General features: G+C 45.5%; 1 long non-coding RNA gene across 1 annotated transcript in view; it reads left to right on the top strand.

The window, feature by feature from the left end:
• The first annotated feature begins 10,546 nt into the window (after positions 1-10,546).
• The window catches only part of LOC109290025, a 52,573-nt gene continuing 51,523 nt past the window's right edge, over positions 10,547-11,596 (top strand). The window contains exon 1 of the long non-coding RNA XR_002095492.1: positions 10,547-10,880. This is a non-coding gene — a long non-coding RNA (uncharacterized LOC109290025). The remainder of the gene's footprint in view (positions 10,881-11,596) is intronic.

Below are 11,596 nucleotides of genomic sequence, written 5' to 3'. Positions count from 1 at the left end.
TGTCAGGTGGGATGAATGAGAGAGCCTACTCCCAGATGGCACACCAGTGCTGCATGAAGATCAAGGCCTTGCAGGAATAGTGCATGGCTGTGACTGACCACAACCGTTGGTTCAGTTGTGCCTGGAAGAACATTCCCATCATGCAGGAACTGAGCCAGATTTTAGCACCTTGGGACCATGGCCATAACCCTGCAGTGTACACCAGCTGGGGCAGTCTGACTGAGCCTCTGCCTCAGCTGGACCCCTCTGGTGTTTACACCTCATAGCAGGAGGGTCTCTTGGGTGTTCAGTGGCCTGCCCCACCCACCTCCCTGGCTGCACCCACTGGCAGCTCAGAGAGCCCTGGCTAATGGCTGCCTTGACAGCTCTGCACCCATGGCCCCCACCATGAGGAGCAGCCAGCCAGGACACTGCTGGCCACCACCAGCACCAGCACCTCCTGTGGGGGGACCCTGGGTGCCAGCCCAGGTGCCAGCCCACTGCAGACTGTGGGCCATGGACACCAGGAGCAGCCAATTGCCATCACCAATGGGTAGGCCTGCTCCAAGCCACCAGCCTTACCAGCCCCAGACACAAGGTAAGTTCCATACTGCGGGGGGGGGGGTTGTCCCTGCCCTGGCCCTGTCCTTGGTCCTGGCCCATGCCCCTGGCCCCAGCCCCTGGCCCTATCCCTGCCCCTGCCCTTCTCCCTGCCTGCCCTACCCACACTCCCCTGACCCTAGTTCTCCCCACAGCACACAGAGAGGTGGGACATAGGTCAAAACTTTATTGAGCAGCCCATGCCTCCACAGCTGGGTGGGCACAAGCCTCTCACATGCCAAGGGAGGTGTTGATGCTGGTGATGATGTCCTCCTTGGTAGTGGGGTGCAGTGACATCTAGTGCTGTGACTGGTAGCCCTCCAGGTGGCAGTGGAGGTTGTGAGGTAGGCCAGGCCTGCCCCCCACACCATCATAGCTCCGGGTCCCAAACCAGGACCATAGGTGTGCCTGGGGCACCAGAAGGATCAGCAGAAGCAGCATGGCTCTGGCACCCCTTAGCCTGCACAAATAGCTTATCATGTACTGCCCAGGGCACATGCAGTGGGGCACACTCAGGACACAGTGGTGCCATTGAGAGAGGTCCTCTGCAGGAAGGGTGGGGACATGCCCAGCCCCTCACCCCTGTGGTCTGAGAGCCCTGCATGCCCCAAGACCAGGCACTGATGGTTAGGTGGCAGTGCAGCTGATCTGCAGAGAGAAAGTGGGGAGCTGGGTCTGGAGCTGCAGCAGCCTGGGAAGGGGTCAGGGGAGGCAGGCTGCCTATCCTCAGCACCCAGTGGGCTGCTGACCCCAAGGGACCACGTGGGGATGGGGGGCTTGGACAATGGCTGCCTGGGCCTGGCCCTGGACAGCCATCTTACCATGGTCCCTGGGCACCTGTGCACAGCTGACCCTGAATCTGAGACCAGGCAGTGCACAGCCCCTGGCACAGAGCATCTTATCTCTGAAATGTTGCAAAATCTCACAAAAGCCTTCTGTCTCTTGCCTATGTAGGGCCAACATCTGGACACAGGGGAGAACCCTCCATCCCTACTTATCAGGGATGCCACCTCAGGGTCACCACCACCCACCACTGGAGCTGCCCAGATGTGCTGTCTGCACCAGCAGTCCACAAAAGACCAGACAGTCCTGCTCTAGTGGCTGGTGGTGGTGGTGGAGGAGTGGTAGGTGCAGGAGAGGGCACAGGTGTAGGTTCAAGAGGCATGGGAGCTGGCCTGGCAGATGGAAGACATTGCCTAGGCAGAGGGCTAGGAAGAGGTGCTGAGGGAGCACTGGGTCTGAATGGAGGCTGTGGAGCAGCAGTGGCTGGAGCAGCTCCAGCTGTAGGGGGATGCCAGCCACCAAGCCATCCATACCCTCCTGGCCCTGGCAGCATTGGTTGTGTCCACCAAAGCCCAACCCCTACCTGTGGCCCCACAGCCAGCCCCCACCCAGCCCTTGGAGGAGACCCTACAGTGCCACCTGGCTGTTCCAGCCCCTGGCCCAGCCCCTGCCCTGAGTTCACTACCACCAGCCTGGGCCCAGCCCTATCGCTTGCCCCAAGCCCATACACATGAATACTAGGAGGTGCCAGGCATGGCACTGCAAGGACATGCTGGCCCTGGACTGGGGCAGGCAGAGGGGGAACCACCTGCAGTGGAGAAGCACCATCCAGCATTGCCCGTGGATGAGTTCACCACCTGCTGTGGTCACTTCAGACCCCAGAGCAACCATGGGTGAAGTGGCCAAGGCCAGAGTGCTGGTGCCTGCCCGTAGGCTCTGTCCCCTAGTTGAGGGCAATAAAGGTGTTTTGTTTTGACCATGTGTGTGTCCTGAGAGTGGTACTGGAGGTGGGTGGGGATAGGGAGTGTGTGGCTGCTGGAGCAGGTGGGCTGGAGCAGGGAGTGCAGGAGACGGGGTCAGCCAGGGCCTCCTGCAGCCAGTGCCCTGGCATCCTCTGGCAGGTGCGTGGCTGCCATGGGGCCTGAGCAGGCAGCCTGCTTGAGCCAGCAGGGTCAGCACCATGGCCAGCAGAAGCATGGGGCCATTGCTGGCAGGGGCTGGGCTGGAGCAGTGGGGTGCTAGGTGCTGCTGGCAAAGGCAGGGACAGGGGCAGCCCTGGTATTGGGATGTTGGGTGGGAAAGGAGGGAACTGGCATGTCCTGCCCCTGAACTGGGCATGCAGCTCCTGGACAGGGAAGGGGCTTGTGAGGGATCAGAGCTTCCAAGATGGCTGCCGGGTATTGGCAGCTGGCTCCTGCTTGAACATGGCTGCCAAGTGCTGGCAGCCATGTTTCCAGAGGCTGGAGCTTTCACCAGTGGCCACAGGAGCACATGGCAAAGATGAAGCAACCTTGGACTAAAGTTAGTCCTAAGTCCCTGCATGTGTAGACACCTGCCATAAAACACTTAATCCACATTAGCTTAATGCACGTTAAATTTAAGCATGCTTAAATTCACATGTAGACATGCCCTGTGATGCTGAATTTTTACAAGAGCTGCTTATCACATTTCAACACTGATGAATCTGAACCTACTGTTGAATCCCTCTGGATATAAATTTAACCCAGATGCTGGATTTGAAGATCAGCTCCTTGGCTCACCTTTCAACAAGAGCTGCCTTTGCTCTTGTGCTAAAATGCTTTCCTATTTAGGTTTTGAAACACATTTTATATTATTATAAATGTGGCTGTGAAGAAAGCATTGAGAGTCGATTGAGAATCTTAGTTGCAAGTCTGCTTTCATTGTTAGTCACTCTGGTTCTCAGCTACACTCAAAAACTGGTTAAAATGGCTATAACTGAAGATTTTCTGTCTAAATCTCTAGATGAAAATAGCCTGGAATTCAAGGTTTTTTAAACCTGGTTGAAAATGTCATGGCTTGAGTTCACCTGCAGATGTAAGATAATAAGTAAACCAACTCTTTCAGCACACCTGACATCCATCCCACATAAAACAGGAGTTTTTTGAATAGCTGCTGCATTGCACTGGGGTGGGCAAAATACAGCTTGTGGGTCAGATCCAGCCCACCAAGTGATTCTATCCAGCCTACATTGGTTCCTTTGGCCCCATGGGACCTAGGCATGGGGACATGACTCATGTAGCCAGTCCCACTGCACCTGGGTGCAGAGATGTCATCTGGTGCAGAGTGCAGTGTGCTCTATCCCTGGGTGCATCTCTCAGGTGCACTGGGAGCTGTTGTCCATGGAGCCATATGGTGTGGTGATGGGCATGAGATCCCCATGCCCAGAGTGCACTCAACCAGGCAGATGGGATGGAGCTGTTGGCGGGTGGGGAGTGGTGCCCAGGAGTGGGATGGGTGGGTGGGCAGGGGTGGGGCGAGGGCCAGGGCCAGGATTGTGGGGGCAGTAACGGTGCAGAACTGGCACCCATTGAAAGGACATGAGGGGAGCAGATCACAGCTCTGTTCTGGGTGCTGGCACCACACCATGATCCCAGCCCTGGCCCCATCCACCCAGCCCATTCCCAGACACCGCTCCCCACCTGCCTGTGGCCCCATCCCATCCACCCAGCCACGTACGCCCTGCCCATGGGGGTCTCAGGCTGGTCTCTATGGAGACCCTGCCCATCCATTCCCCTTGGCACCCCGGCAGTGATAAAGGCAGATGGGCCTGGGACCAGATAGGAAAAATTGGCATCTCTCTGCCCCTCTACCCACTGCCACACCAGGTGGTGTAAATAGCTGTGATAGGGGGCTCAGGCCCATCAAAGCTCCTTAAAGCAACAGCGTTCATGAACTGTTCACTGCTAAAAGTCAGATACTTGCTATTCATTATTTGTGCTGTCAGAGTGGTAACTGAAATCATGCGGTGTCAGAAGAAGCTATTTCCTCAAGTGGGTTTTTTTTGGGGCCATCATATTGTGACGATAGATTTTTTTAGTGTGAAAGAGGGACAGGTAACTGTATTGTAGGCTCCAGTCAGCCCCTACTCACTTACCAACAAAGGAACAGTTCCCTGATGTCTCTGTTACCTGGAGAAAGTGAGGGCACATTGTGTCCTTTTAATCCCGGAACAAAAGAGAACAAAGACGAACAATGGAGGCCTAGTTATCTATTCCTGAGATCTGAGTTTGCACCATATTGAACTTCTGGTACCTATTTAATGAGCCCATGCTGTAGCCTGCTGGTGAAGAGAACAAAGACATGTGACTCATGCTGTCTTGTTATTGTTACATAAACTATACAAGTAATTTATTTTTATGGTTAATTACTGGATTAGTGAAGGTATATTGAAAATGTAAGATGAGGTGACAGAAGGAGCCAGGTAGAGTTGAGAATGATTTGAATAGGTGTCAGGACTGAAGAACTGTGTTGAATATGTATGTGTGTGACCTGGAGTGAGGATAGACCTAAGGGAAATCTGCATAAAGTGCCAATTTTTGCTTTATTTTTTTTTGGGGGGGGGGAGGTTGGATTGGGTGATGTGTTACAGAAATAATTATCCCTGTCTTCCATTCCAACCCCCACGACATTTAGACCCTACCCATCTTTCTGTCAATGCCTCATATGATTTTGAACTTCATCTGAACTTCAACTGGGTTCTCTTTGGTGTTCTTTAATCCTGTGTCTAAAGGTAGGCCTGTGTCCATTCAGTAACAAAACTCACCTTGAGCAAACTCTCTTTTCATTCCCCTCTGCAAGCTGTCCCAATTCTATCTGCATGGGAAACTAGAGATTTTGACCTCCTCAAATTAAAACTGGTTTCTTCTTCTGGCAGCCTGCTGCCCCCATAATCAGGCTTAATTTAGCTGGTTAAATCAGCTCCATATATTAAATCACTCTGGAGCAGTGAAAGTAAAATGAAATCAGGCTCAACCTACTGAGAATTGTGTTATTGACTGAAAACAGTGAAAATATATTAATACTATTTCTCAAGTGTCCTGGAGATATCCTTTTGCTTGTAATGGACAATGAAATACAAAGTTGAAGCCACAAAAATCTAATGTATGTGTTGGAATAATCTAAAGCAGAATTTCATGCAAAGAGAGCAGCCTTGTAATTGTGTCAATTTTATCAATACAGTGCAAAATAAATCTTCATTCTTATAAGCCGCGGGTGTCAAAGATACAGCTCAAGGAGCTGTTTTACATGGGCTGCAAGGCTCCTAGAGAGCTGAGAATTTGGGGACAGGGCATGCAGGGGTAAATTCCTGGGCACAGAGCCTTGCTGGGGATGCTTGGTGGGGGGGGGGAATGCAAGTGAGTGTTGCATCAACTCACCACTTGCCCCACTACTGCCACTACTCACCCTGCTGCTGCCACCAGGTCTGAATCTGGCTCACAAGGAGCTCCCCCACAATCCAGATCTGGCCCAGGGGATTGATCGAGTTTGGCACCCCACTTAGACACCAGCAGCTCTGAAATGTCAGAGAGATTTTACATGAATGGGTAAATCTTAAGATAGGTTTGTTCGGAGAAGGTTGGCCTGTCGCCATGACACTGGCAGACTCAAGCTGCGTTTGGCTGTAAAATGCTGATACATCCTCAGTGCCAAAAAAAAGGGGTTGAGAGCAGTTAAGTTGCTAGGAGCCCAGAGTAATACACACGCTCTCTGCTTTCCATATTGTCCCACTTCAAAGCAGCGTAATGCAGCCATGAAAGTATCCAGGGCTCCTCTCACCCCGCTTTCAACAACATGTGGTGTGTGGGTTAAGGAGCGATATTATGTTCTTTTGGTTTTTTAAAGCAAATTTTTGTTTAACCTCTGCTGTGACCCAAATGAGTGAATGTGTTACCCAGATATGCTCCATTTCTGTTTACTTAACCAGAATGTTTGCTTATTCGGTGACCACTGGAGAGGAACTACTGTTCTGATTAACCCCACAATGAGTATTTGTTGCTTCTTGTTTCCTGACATTTTCGTTATGCTCCTAATTGCAAAGCTCTTGATTGTCAGATAAAAAATGCACGTGTCTATTTGCTCAGGTATTACACAATGGATCTTCTACTGTTAATTAAAGGTCTAGACTCAATGTCTCTGAACCTGCCTCTGGATAGTTGTCCTCCCTGTTTCATACCTGGGATACACCAACAGGAAAACAAGTACAAATCTTGAGGCACTCGAACCACCACTTTTTTTTGTTTTTAAAGAAAATGCCTGTATTTGGAGTTTGCAAAGACTTTTCCTTTTTTTTTTGTTACCAAGATTTCCCTAGGCAATGACATGCAGGCATAAGCAGTTTTCTACTCTTTGCTGTGGCTCACAAGGCATTATGGAATGAAAAGAGGGCTTTTCTCTTGTATTGCCATTGTTGCTGGCAACAGGACAGGCCAGGGCTGGCACTAAGAACAGGATGAAGATAAAACCAGAAGCAAAAGGCTGCTAATACAGCATTTATAAAAAGACCAAGTGATTGGTTGGATTTAGCTCCCAACTAACTTGGAGAAATATGTTTGATGATCCAATGTGAATTTTTTCCTCCCATTTAAAAAACAAAAAAAAAGATTTCTAATGTGGAGCATTTTGGGGATGAACATTTTGCTACGGCAGCATATGAGAATAGTCATTCCGATCCCAAAAGGTATCAATGGACATTTCTAGAACTCATGGTTTATAATTATTTGGAAGTTTTTGAACTCCTGAAGGGAAAAGGGATGAATAGATAGAGCAAAGGTTTATACTTCCAAAATGTGGTTCCCTCACCCCACCAACGTTCTAAAATATTTTGCAACATCTCAGTTTTTTCCAAGCTCAGAGTCGCCTCGATGCAACAGCAAAAAAACACAAAATTGTTTTGAGCTGATTAGTTGGTATGGCTAACAAACAAGTTTGTACAGGTTTGGGAATCCAGTTCTCTTCCTGACACTGCCACATACTTCCCGTTTGACCTTATGCAAATCACTTGACTTCAGTGACTCATCTTCCCATCTGCAGAATGTGGGTAGCGCCACTTACTAGCATCGTAAAGAGTTGTAGCAATTAATTATGTTACTGTGTGTAAACCTCTGAGAACATCATGTGGAAAGAGTTGTAGAACTGTAAATGATTATCATCAATGAATATATTTACTATATACACCTCACAAAGCTGGTGCAAAATTTTCTAGCAGGGCAGTTTCCACTTGGAAAATGTTAATTCAGTTGAAATGTTCGTGGAAACATACTGAATGTATTCACATTGTCAAAGCTTTAAAAATTACCCAACCAAACATTTAGTTTTAATAAGGTCAAAAGGCCTTGTTTCATGAAATTACCGATCTCATTTCAATTTTTATATAAAATGTAAATATGCATATTTTATATAAAAAAGTGAAATAAAAAGTCAGTCTTATCATCTAAACGTACTTTAGTCTTTGGCTTCTCTAAGGTTATAGAATTTTTTTGCTAGAAAATTCAGAATTTCACCGAATTCTCTGGGCAGAAGGGATTTTTGAGATGTCAATGTTTCCTGTGGAACAGAAATTCTGAGTCTGGGCCTGTTTAGTATCTATGGTCAACCATGTCCATCCTGACACTCATAGTATAACCCCAACCAAAGCAATTAAAAAGCCCTAAATGTAGGTACTGAATTTTCATCAGGATTCTGTAAGGTGAATGAAATATTTTGATGAGGAATTAGTCAAAATATTGATCAAAATTGGAAAGACTGAGAGATTCATGAAAGCATTTGTTCTTGTGAGAAAATACATTTTCTTCATGGAAAGAACCATAACTCAAAAAATTCAGGTTATTGGGTCAAACACCTAGCACTTGTGAGACTAACCCTAAGCTAGGAGGTTTACCTATCACTAATGGAGTCAGAATGAACTATGCTGTGGCATCAACATCATGTGAGAAGGGTCCCAAAACTGTGGTATACAACTTCATCCTGCACGACCAAATGAAATCTATGGGTGGACTGATACAACCTTTTGCTCTGGATAGGAGTTCTGAAGCCAGAGGATTCAACAGCTATTATTGCAGTTATTTTCAGAAAAGTCAGTTGTCCATAGAAAATAATTAGTTGCGCACATCTTTATGGTATTTATTAAATGGGTGTAACTGGTTGTATTAATGTTTCTATACCAAGCTAACGGAGGATTATGATTGCTGCTTAATTAAAAAATACCAGAATTTCCATCATCCTATACACACCCAAGCAATGCTATTATGGTATAAGGCTTCAACATTACTATTATGATTCATAATTTCTTAGTACTCCAAATGCATACATATTAAGACATAAAACCAAGTTATGTATTCGGGCTAAAAAGCTCGATTGATCTGCACAAATCAGGTAAGTAGACACAAAAGCATATAATAGGCATGTCGTTGTATCATCTCTATTTGCACATTTTTATGATCAGAAATCCTTTATTTGTGAGCATAATGGGGATTCGTGCCGTTTAGCAGGTGCTTCTCTTGCTCTGTGTTTTGAACCTATGGCAAAGTAGCCTTCAACCCCCAAATAATTCTGATTGTAGTTAGGATATCACCGGAGCTGTGAGGTAGAGTTCATGCAGGTTTTTCACTAAAAAGCATTTAATTTTGGTTAACAGGATTGGCTAGGAAATGTTCACAGATCTGTAGATAAAATGGTGCCAGGAGACTGTTGGTACCAAAGACGGCAGAGCTATTGACTCGTGCCAAGGCTTGCCTTCAGTCAGCCCATCTGTAAATGAGTATGACATACACACACAGACCCACACACCCTACCCCTTCCTAGAAAAAGTGTAGTAGAGCATGGACAACATTTGAAAGACTTACCCTGAGCTGGGAATCCTCATCTTACAGCTTTAAGAATACTGGCTGTCAACCTGCTTGGTCTTAACCGCTGTCAGTCCTGTTCAAATCCACTCAAGTTTTAAACTGATTCTTGGAAATCTAGTGGTGTCAGACATACAGCATGTGAGGTAGATGTGCTGTGCGCACCTGTTTAAATGATTTATCTGGGAATTGTGTCAGATTCAGATCCTTCAAGTGCAAACTTTCAAAATTTAACACCTTGAAGTGTCAAGTTCCTGGCACTGAAAAAACTGCCAAACCTACCAAATATGAGCTGAGTAACAAATACAAAACCTATGCACAGTTGTCCTCCTGGATAACTGGAGCCTGCTTGAAACAAGTACAGCTCTAAGTCAAGTAAGCTGATTCCTATTCATTTAGCAGGCTATTAAGATTCTGACTAATGATGACAATTTAAGAGCCAGATTTTCAAGCCATTACAGATATAATTATATCCCCAACTTAAATAGTTCTTGCACTTATGTGAGTAAGCTGGGGATATAAATAAAAGAAAAAAATACAAGTGGCCCAAAACTTGACCTGAATTTTTTTACTTAATTATGTTTTACTGAGTGATACCAAAAAGCAACAGAACCATTTCTAAGTAAACAGTAACTGCACTTACTCAAAAAGTTACTGCTACACATAGACCATATTTTGTTTTCGATCTCTTGGCACAAACCTCCCACTTTTCAGCAGATCTTACTCCATAAAATAATGAGACTGTATGACTTATTTGACTTCTTCAGGGGCCGTAATTAACAGTGCAATTTTGCAAAATTAGAGTAACATCCCTGCTATCATCTGTGTAATAGGCCAGTTATAGTTAGATTCTGATTTTTTCACCAGAGGTTTAAAGTGTTCTTATCATTTGTATGTAGACAAGCATGTATATCAGCAAATTGTTTTTCAGCTCACAAAGGTTTTTTTTGTGTGTGTTTTGTTTTGCTTTAAAGGCTTCAAGGATATTAGCTACAGTCTGAACATTGGGAATGAATATTGTCTGGAGCTTGTATCTAAAAGCCTATTTGAAATAGCATAGCATAATAAAAGAAGTGTTGCAAACTCGTGCTGGAACTCTGTTCAAAGCCAAGCTAGTAACTGGGCCAAAAATTTCCTATGAAAAATAAAAACAGAATCATTGAATCCTCTGCAAAAAGCTGCATCAGCAATGGAAGCTTAACTCAGCAACAGGGTATTTAGCTTTGTTCACACAATAATTACATCACAAAGAAGGATATGAAGGATTTCAAGGGAGTATAGCCATCACTTTAAAGGCACAAGAATAAACAGATGACATCATGGCCAAAAAAGGAACCATTGGAGAGCAAAACAAATAGTGTTACAGCATTGAAATGACTCTGTTTGGTGGTTAGATGAAATACTTTGCATTAGTCAGCTGAATTGAAAACATAATCAAACAGACTAAATTAAAGACAGCCCCATGAAACTGTGAGAGCCAAACTGAGCTATGTGAGACATGTACAACATAAATCAAATACGGAATTTCAGACTCGATACACAGTGGTGAATAAGTTATCACGGCCCACAATAAGGCTTATATGATTCATAATTTTATATAAAAGAAATCCTGGAAAAGCAGGAGATCTGAGAAACTTATATCATGTGAGCATTCAGGTGAGTAGCTTTTTATTTTGTGTCTCAAATGATTAAAATAACTTTGAAGTGAGCTTAGTTACAAGGTGAAGTGCTTAAGTTGTTTACAAGTTAATATGTAGAGGCCCTGCTAATAGCTGACCTAAATGCAAATCTGAGGCCATCTGACAAATATAACAACATAAACTACGTGTCATGCAAATTGCCATCATCAAAATTACAAAGCTTGAAAAATAAGACTTCTTCTGAGTTTGCCTGCTTGCTACGATATTTAGAGTCTGATTTTTATCTAACTTACATTACTGTCAACCAAGAATAATTCCGTTGAGGTCAATGGCCTTATACAATTGCAAAGTAAGTGAGAGGACAATTCAGGTGTTTGTGTGCTCTAAATTCTTCTCTTAGCAGCAACAGCAGTAATGGAAGGTGGTAGCACCCCCTTCTGAGATAGGTTGGGTGAACAAACAAGAAAAACCTGCTGGGCATGTAAGCCCAAACCTATAGGAGGAGCTATAGCCATTATCTCACTCTGCTGGTGCTTCCCCCTCTCCCATTTCATTTGAGATTTCTGAGGTTGAGCTATGTTCCAGATTTTAATCTGTGAGAGTGGACTGGAGCGACATGGCTTCCATATTATTGTATAGACAAATAAAAAAGTATGAAACAAGGATGGGCTGGTGCTATGGGGTTGTGTTTGCATCTTTATTACAGGGGTAATATCTACCCTTCCCCCCTTC

Source organism: Gavialis gangeticus, unplaced genomic scaffold (genome assembly GCF_001723915.1).
Source record: "Gavialis gangeticus isolate Ggan-Ray unplaced genomic scaffold, GavGan_comp1, whole genome shotgun sequence".
Lineage (NCBI taxonomy): Eukaryota > Metazoa > Chordata > Crocodylia > Gavialidae > Gavialis > Gavialis gangeticus.
Note: the sequence above shows the minus strand (reverse complement) of the source record. Positions and strands in the feature narration are given on the sequence as shown.